We start from the raw sequence: 13,377 nt of genomic DNA, 5'->3' as shown, positions 1-13,377 counted from the left end.
TTTTAATATACTACTTGATGTTTTATGGTGCAAAAACATGCAGCTCTTGCACGATGCATAACTATGAAAATATTTAGAGTGTATGCTTATTAAATGGTTCAAAACTCTCTTTTTAAAAGAAAAGTCCTTTTTTTTTATTTTTTGAGATGGAGTCTCACTCTTGTCGCCTGGGCTGGAGTGCAATGGTGCAATCTTGGCTCACTGCAACCTCTGCCTCCTGGGTTCAAGCAATTCTCCTGCCTCAGCCTCCCGAGTAGCTGGGGCTACAGGCATGTGCCACCACGCCCGGCTAATTTTTGTATTTTTAGTAGAGATGGGTTTCACCATGTTGGCAAGGCTGGTCTCGAACTCCTGACCTCGGTTGATCTGCCCGCCTCAGCCTCCCAAAGTGCTGGCCTCCCAAAGTGCTGGGATTGCGGTGTGAGCCACCGCGCCCGGCCAAGAAAAGTCAATTTTAAGAACTTAAGCAGGCCGGGCTCAGTGGTTCACGGCTGTAATCCCAGCACTTTGGGAGGCCGAGGCAGGCAGATCAACCGAGGTCAGGAGTTTGAGACCAGCCTGGCCAACATGGAGAAACCCCGTCTCTACTAAAAATACAAAAATTAGTGGGGCTTGATGGTGGGAGTCTGTAATCCCAGCTACTCCGGAGGCTGAGGCAGGAGAATCACTTGAATCCTGAAGGCAGAGGTTGCAGCGAGCCAAGATTGCGCCATTGCACTCCAGCCTGGGTGACAAAAGCAAGACTCCATCTCAAAAAATAAAACAACTTAAGCATATAGTAAAGTACTCTTTCCATGCCCCAATGTTAAAAGGTCCATCTATTATAGACTACTTGTTTCAAATAAAAATCTAAAACTGGTAATAATTCTGCTTAAATTCCATATTAAACTAGGATCAAAAGTTATTTTTAGTTCCTCTTGTTTCTTAAATACTTGAAAAGTGCTGCTACATGTTTTCCTTATATATTTATTTATTCAACTAACTTTGGGTGGAAGGTACTTGCAAGTTTAAAAGTCCTTTCCAAAAGTGGAAATAACATAAAAATGTTTGCATAAAAGACACTCAATGGTTCTCAAAGTGTATCTGAGAGTCTAATCAGCCTATTAACTTTGTTCTGAATAACCAACAACAAATGTGAGCTTTTTGTCACATCTATGTATTTTCCCCTGTAAACTGATATCTACATTTTAAATGCATTTTTAAAATGTTCCATTTGGCCCTATGATAATTATTTCTCCTGTAAAAAGCTACAGGATTTTTGTTTAAGAGCAAATGAGATAGAGTATCTGGTCCATGAAAAAGGCTAAGTGGAAAGATCCGCTCCCTAAAGTTTGTAACCAATAACAAGACAAACTCCAATGCTACTTGTTCATATAATCAACAATATGTGAGTCGAAATAAACTAGTGAGCTATATATTTCTGATACATACAAATTTACCAATCAACAGGAGAGGAAGAAATCGCTCAAATGTGACTACTGTTAACAAACATCTAAATATCAGACATAGTCTCTATCAAAATCGTAACCTATCAATTTTGAAATCATTCCTTCGACTTTTGTTATGCTTTTAATCCCCCCATTAAAGAAAGAAAGAAAACACGCATCCACTTTTAAAATGTAAATTCTCCCTTTCTCAAAGTAACTTGCCTAGGGAAATTCAATGCATTAAAATAAAATGTAACAGACAAATCAATTACAACATTTAAAAAAAACTAAAATGATCAGTAACACAAACCAATCACTCCAGTTTAGCAAAGCGTGTGTTTTTAATCTGTTGTGGGTATCGTATTATGCTAATAAGCAACAATGTCTAAAAGTCATCCCAATGCCTATAACACCGCCATCTACATAACATACTTGTCCTTTACTCCAATGAAGCTTAAACTAGACTCGAACTCAGACCATTTCCCCCTCCTGGCACACCGAAATATACGAGGGGGAATCCAAGAAATCAGATATGTTAAGTGCCTGTATCTTCTTCCAAAGTAGGGTCAAATTCGTGTTTGCCCGCAAATGTCACCGTCCTAGTAAGTCTGCAAATTCTCACTAGCGCTGGAGTACAAAGAGGCCTGACCACGGAAACACCTGTCCTAGCACCAGGAAGACAGTGGGAAATATAACCCTCCCTGGGTCCGAGCCCGCCCCAAAGACTCAGCAGCAGCGATGGTGGGGACAAGAGGCGGCCGCTGGTCTCGCGGGTGCTGCGGACAGGGTCCCACACCCCCGGCCCGCCTCCCGAGAACGAGGAAACCTGTCAAGCCGGCCGGGACCCACACTCCGCAGCCCCCTCGCGCTCCTGCCCAGCCCAGCCCCAGCGCGCCCGACCGCTCCCCATCTGCCCCAGCCTCCGGGCTGCACTCGGCCACCTCATTCTTCCCCGGCGACCTCGCGGCCCTGCCACCTCCTCCCCGCGACCTGGGCTCGGGTTGCCCCCGGGCAGGAGCGCCCGACCGCCGCCTCCCGCCCAGCCCCGACCCAGTCAGTTCCCCCGCGGCCCGGTCCCCTCCGCCTCCAGGCCCGAGCTCCCACCGCGCGCTCCCCAGCCCCAGCCTCTGCCCTCGCCCCGCTTGGCAGCTCCCGGCCCACACCCCCACGCCGGCTATCTGGAGCCAAGCGCAGCGGAGCGCTTCACCCACGGTCCCAGGTCGCAGAGGGCCCGGTGCTCGGCGTCCCGCTCCTTCTCCAGCTCCACGTGGTAGGCGTAGATGGAGAGCAGGATCCCAGCGGCAGCGAACACTGCGTATCAGGTCACCTTCTCCCAACGGCGGCACCTACACTCAGCAAGACGTGCGCCGCCGTCTGCCTCCCTCCGCCCCCGCCCCCGCCGCCGCCGCCCCCGCCCCCGCCGCCGCCGCCCCCGCCCCCGCCGCCGCCGCCCCCGCCCCCGCCGCCGCCGCCCCCGCCGCCGCCGCCCCCGCCCCCGCCCCCGCCGCCGCCCCCGCCCCCGCCCCCGCCGCCGCCCCCGCCCCCGCCGCCGCCGCCGCCACCGCCCCCGCCGCCGCCGCCCCCGCCCCCGCCGCCGCCGCCGCCGCCCCATTGGCTCCGTCGCCTGCTCCGGGCCCCGCCCCGACAGGCGCGCGGCCCAACCGCCCCGACAGGAGGGAGGAGGGAGGAGGGAGGAGGGAGGCGGGCGGGGCGGGGAAGGCGCGCGCGGGCGCCGAGGGAGTGGACAGAGAGCGCAACTACCCTGGGAGGCCCGATCGGCGGCGGAAACTGAGGCAGCGCTCCACGGCGCCCGCGAGGCTTGGGGCCCGGGGAGAGAGGGGCGGGGCCGGGAGGGACGGGGCCAGACGGGCCAGCGCGGGGAGGGACTTCGGGGAGCGGTGCAAGGATGCCTTGCTTCTCTGTAAGCTGAATTTGAGGTGGCTTGTCGTAAATCGTAGAATACAGAAAAATATAAAGATAAGCTAATATAATCAGGACGAAGAAAATGAAAAGTCAGAATAAAATGAAAGGCCAGGAATAAGAACACAGATAAGCAGGCCATAGGGACTTACACAATTTTGAAAATTGCATCATAAATTTGGCTCTGAGCTTCCTGGTGGCCAAAACTAAAAGGAAAACAGATGTATGTGCTTTTCTCACTGTCTTTAAGAAGAAACACAGTGTTCTTGGAGATTTTCAGTGTTTCCCTGGTTGCAGCTTCCATTTTTTCAGGGGCTTTATATAGTGATGTTGAGTAATAAGCAATATCCTTGTATTCGTTATCTATTGTTGGATAAAAATCGCCCCAAATTCAGCAGCTTTATAAACAATAAACTTTTTTTTCCTCACAGTTTCCATGGGCTAGGAATCTGGGTGAGGTTAGCTGTGTCCTCTGGCTCAGGCTCTCACGAGGATACAATCAGGGTGTCAGCCAGGGCTGCAGCTCTCTCAAGGCTTCAGAATCCTCTTTGAAACTCACTTCGACGGCTGCTGGCAGGCCTCAGGTCCTCTCTGGCTGTGGGCTGGAGACATCAGTTCTTGTCTACTTGCACCTCTTCATAAGAAGCAGCTGGCTTACCCCAGGGCTAGGGAGGGGAAAGAGGAAGAGACAGAAAAAGAAAATGAGAGGCAGTTTCACAGTCCTTTTTGAAACCTAATCCCAGAAGTGACATCCCAAGATAAATAAGTATAATACATATTAAGTCATATGGTGGTAAATGCTAAGAAAATAATCAAAATTCTCCATGTGGTATTAGTTCATAGCACAGAAGTTAAGAGCTTGGGTCCAGGAGGTAGACTTGGAGTTTGAATTCTAGTTCTCTGACTTATTACCCATGTGATTTTGGGCCGGGCTATATTGCCTCTCCAAGCCTCAGTTTCCTTATTTCATTATTGTCAGTACAGAGAAAATGCTCAGTTTTATAAACCTGGAGGAGTGGACCAGTAAACATCATTTGTACAGACAGGACCTGCTGACCCACCAGGCAAAAAAGAGGCCTCCACTGAGCAAGTCTACCTGCCAGATGCTATGTCATATTTAAACTTCATGAGATCTGGCCAGGCACAGTAACTCATGCCTGTAAATCCCTGTAGATCAAGGCGGGAGGATTGCTTGAGGCCGGGAGTTCAAGGCTGTAGTGAGCCATGATTGTGCCACTGCACTCCAGCCTGGGCAACAGAGTGAGACCCTGTCTCCACAAATAAATAAACATCTTGTGATCTGTACCAGGGTACAGGCAGGTGTTATTATCCCCACTTTTCATCCTCAACTCTGAGTTGAGTCATACATCAACTCTGATGACCTTTGCTTCCACTCCCCTTAAGCCATCCACAGGAATAGCTACTTTACATAGAAAAGTCAATCTGAGAGGGTTGAGTGACTTGCCCAATTACTGTAAAAGGTAGAGCTTCAATTAGCACCAAAGCCCATCTGATGCTAGTATTCCCTCTCCACCCATCCACGTGGCTTCCTGGTACTTATTTTAATTTTTTTTTTTTTTTTGAGGTGGAGTTTCACTCTTGTTGTCCAGACTCAAGTGCAATGGTGCTGTGGCTCACTGCAACCTCCATGTCCTGGGTTCAAGCGATTCTCCTGCCTTAGGCACCCGAGTAGCTGGGATTACAGGTGCCTGCCACCATGTCCAGCTAATTTTTTTTTTTTTTTTGAGATGGAGTCTTGCTCTGTTGCCCAGACTAGAGTGCAGTGGTCCAATATTGGCTCACTGCAACATCCATCTCCTGCTTTCAAGCAATTCTTCTACCTCAGCCTGCCGAGTAGCTGGGATTACAGGCGCCCGCCACCACACCCAGCTAATTTTTGCATTTTCAGTAAAGACAGGGTTTCACCATGTTAGCCAGGCTGGTCTCGAACTCCTGACCTCAGGCAATCCACCCACCTCAGCCTCCCAAAGGTGCTGGGATTACAGGTGCTAGTCACCGCGCTGGGCCCATTTTTTGTATTTTTAGTAGAGATGGGGTTTCACCATGTTGACCAGACTGGTCTTGAGCTCCTGACCTCAGATGATCCACCCACCTCGGCCTCCCAAAGTCCTGGGATTACAGGCATGAGCCACCGTGCCTGGCCTTGGCTTCCCTTTAATAAATCACCACTCAATTTGATGTGGAGGCTCTGTTCTTTCCCAGAATATAATGAATGGAATATTTCCCAACCCACTTCCTCTGTTTTATCAGTGTAATCAAGGGCTAGGGTGTTCCCTTCTTCTTGCCTCAAGGTGAAACAGAGGGGGCTCCCCTGTGCTCTGTAGCAGGCTAGACCTAGGCTTAAATCCTAAAGTGTGCAGAGACTCCGCTGCACACTGCCATCCCAAGGCCCCTGTGATGTGTCTCGACTGGGGTCCTCTCCCTCCAAGCTCTGTGAACCTCAATGCTGGGACCCTGAAAATAATTTAAGACAGGCATAAACAAGACCCTGGCTGCCAACCTAAACTTAGTCTCAGAGCTCAGGTACATTCAGGAACCCTGAAGCCCATGACTTCTCACACCCCTGCCATCCTATTCTTAGTTCTTTGTCTAAAATAATTTAAACATTTTATTTATTTTAATTTTTTATTTGTTTTTTTGAGACAGAGTCCTGCTCTGTCACCCAGGCTGGAGTGCAGTGGCATGATTTCGGCTCACTGCAACCTCTGTCTCCTGGGTTCAAGTGATTCTCCTGCCTCAGCCTCCTGAGTAGCTGGGATTACAGATGCCTGCCACCATGCCTGGCTAATTTTTGTATTTTTAGTAGAGACAGGGTTTTACCATGTTGCCCAGGCTGGTCTCAAACTCCTGACCTCAGGTGATCCGGCCTCCCAAAGTGCTGGGATTAAAGGTGTGAGCCACCACACCTGGCTGAGACTATTTTTTTTAATTAAAAAATGTTTTTTGAGGCTAGGCACAGTGGCTCATGCCTGTAATCCCAGTACTTGGGGATGCTGAGGCAGGCAGATTATTTGAGGTCAGGAGTTTGAAACCAGCCTAACCAACATAGTTAAATCCGGTCTCTACTAAAAATACAAAAATTAATGGGGTATGGCGGTGGGTGCTTGTAATCCCAGCTACTCATGAGGCTGAGGCAGGAGTATCGCTTGAGCCTGAGAGGCGGAGGTTGCAGTGAGCAGAGATCACACCACAGCACGATCATAGCTCACTGCTGCCTCAGATTCCTGGGCTCCAGCCATCTGCCTGCCTCAGCCTCCTGAGTAGCTGAGATTACACGCATGCACCACCACACCCAGTGTGAGAAACAAATGCACCCGTCCAAACCCAAAGAATGGACTCAGAGACCCAGAGCACAGAGAAAGTGAGACTTTTAATGATAGTCTTGCAGGATCGGGTGTCTGGCACCAGGCACACATAGCACAGTTTCAACAAGCAATGTATCCCTTCGTCTGCAGGTACCTCCCCTGGTTCCTCATAGGCTGAGTACTATGGGGTCACAATCTTCCTGGATGTTGCCTATTGGTTGTTGGGTAGGGGCTGCAGGTGTTTTCTTTAGGGTTGTTAGAAATACCAGAATTGTTAGAAATAGATCATTGGTGCCATGAAGAAAAGTCAGCATGAAGACAAAAGATCTCTCAGCAAGGCAATCTTTACTTTCTGCGGAAAGGGTGCTCAATCACAGATGGAACAATGGCAAGAGCACACCTGAGCAAAGGAAAAGCAGATCTATTTACCCTTATGCATTTGGGTCGTCCTTACTGCTGTATCCTGCATCCACTGGCTGGAGTTGAACCTCACAATCTTAAACTGATACCCGATTTGCTAATAGCCTAAAACTTCCCTAAATAGGTAAGTGCAGGGAAGAACAAAGAAAGAGAGGAAGTTGCTTATGAAAGGCTTAAGGAAGTAATAACATTTCCAAATAAGGAAGGGACATAAACTATGAGCTAAGACTTGCCTGGGCCTGTGCAGACATGCCTGAGTAAGCCAAGCAACTCAGTGGGCTAAAGTGTAAGAACTAATAGTTGATAGGAGGCTTTAGAGTAAGGAGCTATTATTCCTGGTGTCTATTATTTTATGTTTAAACCAAGATGAGCTTTGAAGAGGAACTTTTCTACTTCCTACAGTTGTCCTGCTGCATTTTGTTGCAGCCCACAATGCATTGCAATCCTAGTTAGCTTAGAGCCTCTTCAAGTATTTGACTTATGACCCAAGTAGCTAGGCAGGCTGATAAGAACAGACAAAACCAGCTATTTTGTGGGCTAGTAAACTTTCATCTTAGACTAAACTTCTTTGGTTCAGGTGGGGGCAACTAAAAAGGTGGGGGTGGTGACAAGCAGGCATTGAGTGTCCAAGCAGAAACCTAGTATGTACTGTTTCTTTTGTAGTTTGCTGGCCTAACCTGATTTAAGCCACTTTGTCTTGGAAATGGACCACTGTATACATTATTTCCTTCACCCAGCTAATTTTAAATTTTTTTGTAGAGATGAGGTCTCATTCTGTTGCACGTTGGTCTTGAACTCTTGGCCTAAAGTGATCCTCCTGCCTCAGCCTCCCAAAGTGCTTGGATTACAGACATGAGCTACCTGTTCAGTCATCTTTGTTTAAAAAAGAGAGTTTGGAGGACTCCAGCTAGGAACTATTGGAGGAATCTTGGCCAGATATGATTATAGCTGGGTTGAAACAATGAAAACAAAACAATGAAACAAGATAAAAAGGAGGAAGACGGGGAAAGGCTGGGAAGGTTACAACCAACAGGACTTGCAAGTAAGCAGATCTGGTGGCAAAGGTCAGGGAAAACCAAAGACTTCCAGGTCTCCAGGTGACAAGGCCAGATATGGCACATGGTAGTGCTGGCAGATGGAGGGGGAGTGCATACCACCACACAGTTGGCCCACACACTCTGGCTGCAAAGGGCCAGGGACCACATGGTCTTTAGCTTGCTGCCTGAATTTGGACAACTCACTCCCTCTCACTCCATGTCTTCACATTTCCAAAATGAAGCTAAAACAAACCCTTCTCCAGCTTATTTTGTTTCTGTTTTGTTATTTTCGGAGATGGAGTCTTGCTCTATTGCCCAGGCTGGAGTGCGGTGGTGCGATCTTGGCTCACTGCAACCTCCGACTCCAGGGTTCCTGCCATTCTCCTGCCTCAGCCTCCCAAGTAGCTGGGATTACAGGTGCCGACCACCATGCCCGGCTAATTTTTTTGTATTTTTTTTAGTAAAGACAGGGGTTTCACCATGTTGGCCAGGTTGGTCTCGAACTCCTGACCTCAGGTGATCCACCTACCTCAGCCTCCCAAAGTGTTAGGATTACAGGTGTGAGCCACTGTGCCCGGTCTCCAGCTTGTTTTAAGAATCGAGTAACATCGCCATGTTTAATTGGCTTAGATATTCAGAAGCTGTTGATGTGAACATTTAATGAACTTTATGAGTAAACAAATTAGATCAAAGTAAGTGGACTCCATGAAGCCGAGTATTATGCCTTCTGGATATGCCACCTGGTAACCCCTCCTTCAGCACACTGTGCCCCTTGACAGGCATCATGGGAGCAGGGACAGAGAAGGTGGGTGGGGAGCACAGGGACAGAGATACAGTGACATCTGCCCCTGCCTTGCCCCCATCCCATCCACCCTTTTTTTTTTTTTTTTGAGATGGAGTTTCACTCCTGTTACCCACGCTGGAGTGCAATGGCGCAATCTCAGCTCACTGCAACCTCTGCCTCCCAAGTGCAAGCAATTCTCCTGTCTCAGCTTCCCAAGTAGCTGGGATTACAGGCATGCACCACCACACCTGGCTAATTTTGTATTTTTAGTAGAGATGGGGTTTCACCATGTTGGCCAGGCTGGTTTCAAACCCCTGACCTCAGGTGATCCACCCGCCTCAGCCTCCCAAAGTGCTAGGAATACAGGCGTGAGCCACCATGCCCAGCCCCCATGCACCCCTTTCTATAACAAAATCATTTAATAATGGTTTCCCATGTGTAAAAGATTTGCTTCATTCAATCACAGAATAGACACTTGAGATTCAAATTTACTGAGGAAGAAACTATTCACATGCCAAGTAGGAACTTAAAAAAAAAAAAAAACCCTTAATCACTGTATCATTGAAGGAAAACCAATTTAAGGGATGTAGTGTTTATCCAGGCAAGCCTGGTTGGCTTCTTGGTTTTCTGTCTTACTCATTTCTTTCTCCTTCTCAAAGAGTAGATTTTATTTTCAAACCTGGGGAAAGAGGTGTTCAAGCTGGGAGGGAGATGGAGGTAGGAGGATGGCTTTAGATCAGGAGTTCAAGACCAGCCTGGTCAATATAGCGAGACCTTGTCTGTAGAAAAAAAATTTTTTTTTTACTTAGCTAGATGTGGTTGGTGGTGCATGCCTGTGGTCCCAGCTTCTCAGGAGGCTGAGGGAGGAGGATCACTTGAGCCCAGGAATTTGAAGCTGCAGTGAGCTGTAATCATGCCACTGCACTCCAGCCTGCATGACAAAGCAAGACCCTGTCTAAAAACAACAACAAAGGGCCAGGCTCAGTGGCTCACACCTGTAATCCCAGCACTTGGGGAGGCTGAGGCAGGAGGATCTCTTGAGGCCAGGAGTTCGAGACCAGCCTGGGCAACATAGTGAGACCCTGTCTCTCTCTGTCTCTCTCTTTTTTTTTTTTTTTAAAGAAGTGTTTGGGATGTTCCACTACGTAGACGTCCACTGCCGAACGGTCATAACCAAGACACATGGCCTGACAGCCTGTGATGGTTATTTGTGTTTGTGCAAACTCCAGAGCAGCCCAAGCTCCTGGACAAAGAGACATTCCACTGTGTTTTTAACTGTCTTGAACAGACATATGAGGAGAGACAAGTCATTGTCTCCAGCATCAAAAGAATGAACCAAGATGTTGATTTTGAAGAGCCAACACTTTCCCAAGAAGCCTCCACAGTGTGACATCACAGGGCCTCTACCGGCACTGAGTGTCAGAATTGAGGCATGTGAAGCTGGGCCACATTCTAGCAGAGGCCCTGCTCAAAATGTGGCCTGGAGTAATCAAAAGATGTTGACGTGGCAGCTCCTCACCAGATGTCCTGCTCCCTTTATTGCCCATCTATGTCCAGTCTCTTGACAAGCAGCTGGAATGTTCTTTTTAGTGTTTTTGTTTTGTTTTGCTTTGTTTTCTTTGAGTCTTGCTCTGTCACCCAGGATGGAGTGCAATGGCGTGATCTCTGCTCACTGTAACCTCCACCTCCCGGGTTCAAGCAATTCTTGTGCCTCAGCCTCCTGATTAGCTGGGATTACAGGCACCTGCCACCATGCCCGGCTAATTTTCGTATTTTTTAGTAGAGACAGTGTTTCATCATGTTGGCCAAGCTGGACTTGAACTCCTGACCTCAGGTGATCCACCTGCCTCGGCCTCCCAAAGTCCTGGAATTACAGGCATGAGCCACTGCGCCTGGTTTTTTTGTTTTGTTTTTAGCTATAAGGTCTAGCTCTGACCCTCAAGCTGGAGTGCAGTGGTTCAATCATGGCTCATTGCAGCCTCTATCTCCTAGGCTGAAGAGATTCTCTCCCCTCAGCCTCCCGAGGAGCTAGGACTACAGGCATGTGCCACCACATCTGATGAAGTTTACTCTTGCTACCCAGGCTGGAGTGTAATGGCCTGATCTCAGCTCACTACAAATCTGCCTCCCAGGTTCAAGCAATTCTCCTGTCTCAGCCTCCCAAGTAGCTGGGACTACAGGCATTCGCCACCACACTGGCTAATTTTTGTATTTTTAGTAGGGATGGGGTTTCACCATGCTGGCCAGACTGGTCTTGAACTCCTGACTTCAGGTGATCCACCTGCCTTAACCTCCCAAAGTGCTGAGATTACAGGCATGAACCCTGCACCTGGCACACCTGGTTCATTTTTTTAAATGTTATTTTTGCAGAGACAGGGATCTCTGTATGTTGCCCAGGCTGGTCTCAAAATGTTACTCTCAAATGATCCTGCCCCTTCAGCCTCCCAAAGTGCTGGGATTAGAGGCATGAATCACCGTGCCCAGCCTCATTCTCTTTTAATTAGCTCAGTTTCAGTTTCTTATTATACAAATACCATCAAATAGAAAATGTCAATGTTAAGCAGGATTTCCATGTAAAGGTGGCAAATCACAAAATCTCCCTTCCTTGATACTTATTCATTCTTTTTTTGTTCTTTTTATTTATTTTTTGAGATGCAGTCTCACTCTGTCACCCAGGCTGGAGTGTGGTGGCACAATCTTGGCTCACTGCAACCTCCGCCTCCCAGATTCAAGTGGTTCTCCTGCCTCAGGCTCCCGTGTAGCTGGGATTACAGGTGTGTACAACCATGCCCAGGTAATTTGTGTATTTTTAGCAGAGACGAGGTTTCACCATGTTGGCCAGTCTGGTCTGGAACTCCTAACCCAAGGTGATCCACCTGCCTCGGCCTCCCAATGTCCTGGGATTACAGGCATGAGCCACTGCACCCGGGCCCTTGATACTTATTCATTCTAATGACATTTAGTGTGCTCCTACTATGTGCCAAGTACTATATTAGGTTCTGAGAATGACTAAGATGGGACTCCTGCTGCAGGGAGCCTTTGTTCTGATTTGGTGTGAGTTTGGGAGGAGGATATGTAGGCAAGCAATTCAGTAAATAGCAAGCTGATTTTTGAGTGTGATATCTGCTTTGAGGGAACCAGGCAGAATGAGGCAATGAATCCTCCCTCTCCACAGGATGAGGGAGGATTTCTCTGCCAAGGTGATGTGTGAGCTGAGGTCTGGAAAATCTAGTAAGGAATGACTGGCCTCGAGCCAACCCTGGCTAAGCTACTGAGCTTCAATGATAAAGAAAGTACTCCACTGGCCTTTGGGCAGGAAAACATAAGTACATGTGAGAAGAACCTCCAGCCAGCCTCAGAGCTTCCCATAACCCCAGCTAGAGCTAGATGACAATAAAGTCAGAACTTAAAGGAAGAACAAAGAAAAGGAAAATGAATCAAGAATATTCTCCCAGGCCAGTTGTGGTGGCTCACGCCTGTAATCCCAGCACTTTGGGAGGCCAAGGAGGGTGGATCACTTGAGGTCAGGAGTTCGAGACCAGCCTGGCCAAAATGGTGAAATTCTGTCTCTACTAAAAATACAAAAATCAGCTGGGCATAGTAGCGTGCATCTATAATCCCAGCTACTCAGGAGGCTGAGGCAGGAGAATCACTTGAACCCGGGAGGCAGAAGTTGCAGTGAGCACCACTGCACTCCAGCCTGGGTGACAGAGCAAGACTCTGTCTCAACTAATAATAATAATAATAATAGAATAGTTATTCAAGTATAAACGCATTAAACAGAAACTCTCAAACATGCATCAATTCCAAAAATATAGCAGCTGTAGGTGAAAATAGAAACTGCAGGTTAAAAAGAATCATGATACTTTTGTATCTTTTTTCATAATTTTAATGAATGTTGAATAAAAAGATATGACCTTCATGTAAACTTTTATCTGAAGTTCAGAAATTCTCCCACCTTACTTTAGTTTCTTCAGCTTCTGTTGTATCAAGCAAAATAAATATTATATATATTTGAACTAAAACACATATAAAATATGTAAAGTTTTTTTTTTTTGAGACAGTGTCTCTCTGTTGCCAGGCTGGAGTGCAGTGGTGCAATTTTGGCTCACTGCAACCTACGCCTCCTCCCAGGTTCAAGTGATTCTCCTGCCTCACCCTTCCAAGTAGCCGGGATTACAGGCACCCGCCACCATGCCCAGCTAATTTTTCTATTTTTAGTAGAAACAGGGTTTCACCATGTTGGCCAGGATTGTCTCGATCTCCTGACCTCGTGATCTGCCCAATTCAGCGTCTGAAAGTGCTGGGATTACAGGCGTGAGCCACTGCACCAGGCAAAGTTATTTTTAATCCATTAATACATCTACTTACTTAACTACCTTTTTGCACAAAAAGAGGTGTGAATTATCACTTTTTTTTTTTTTTTCGACACAGAGTCTCTCTCTGTTGCCCAGGCTGGAGTG

The sequence above is a fragment of the Pan paniscus genome, chromosome 6 (assembly GCF_029289425.2).
Source record: "Pan paniscus chromosome 6, NHGRI_mPanPan1-v2.0_pri, whole genome shotgun sequence".
In the NCBI taxonomy this organism is placed as follows: domain Eukaryota; kingdom Metazoa; phylum Chordata; class Mammalia; order Primates; family Hominidae; genus Pan; species Pan paniscus.
Note: the sequence above shows the minus strand (reverse complement) of the source record.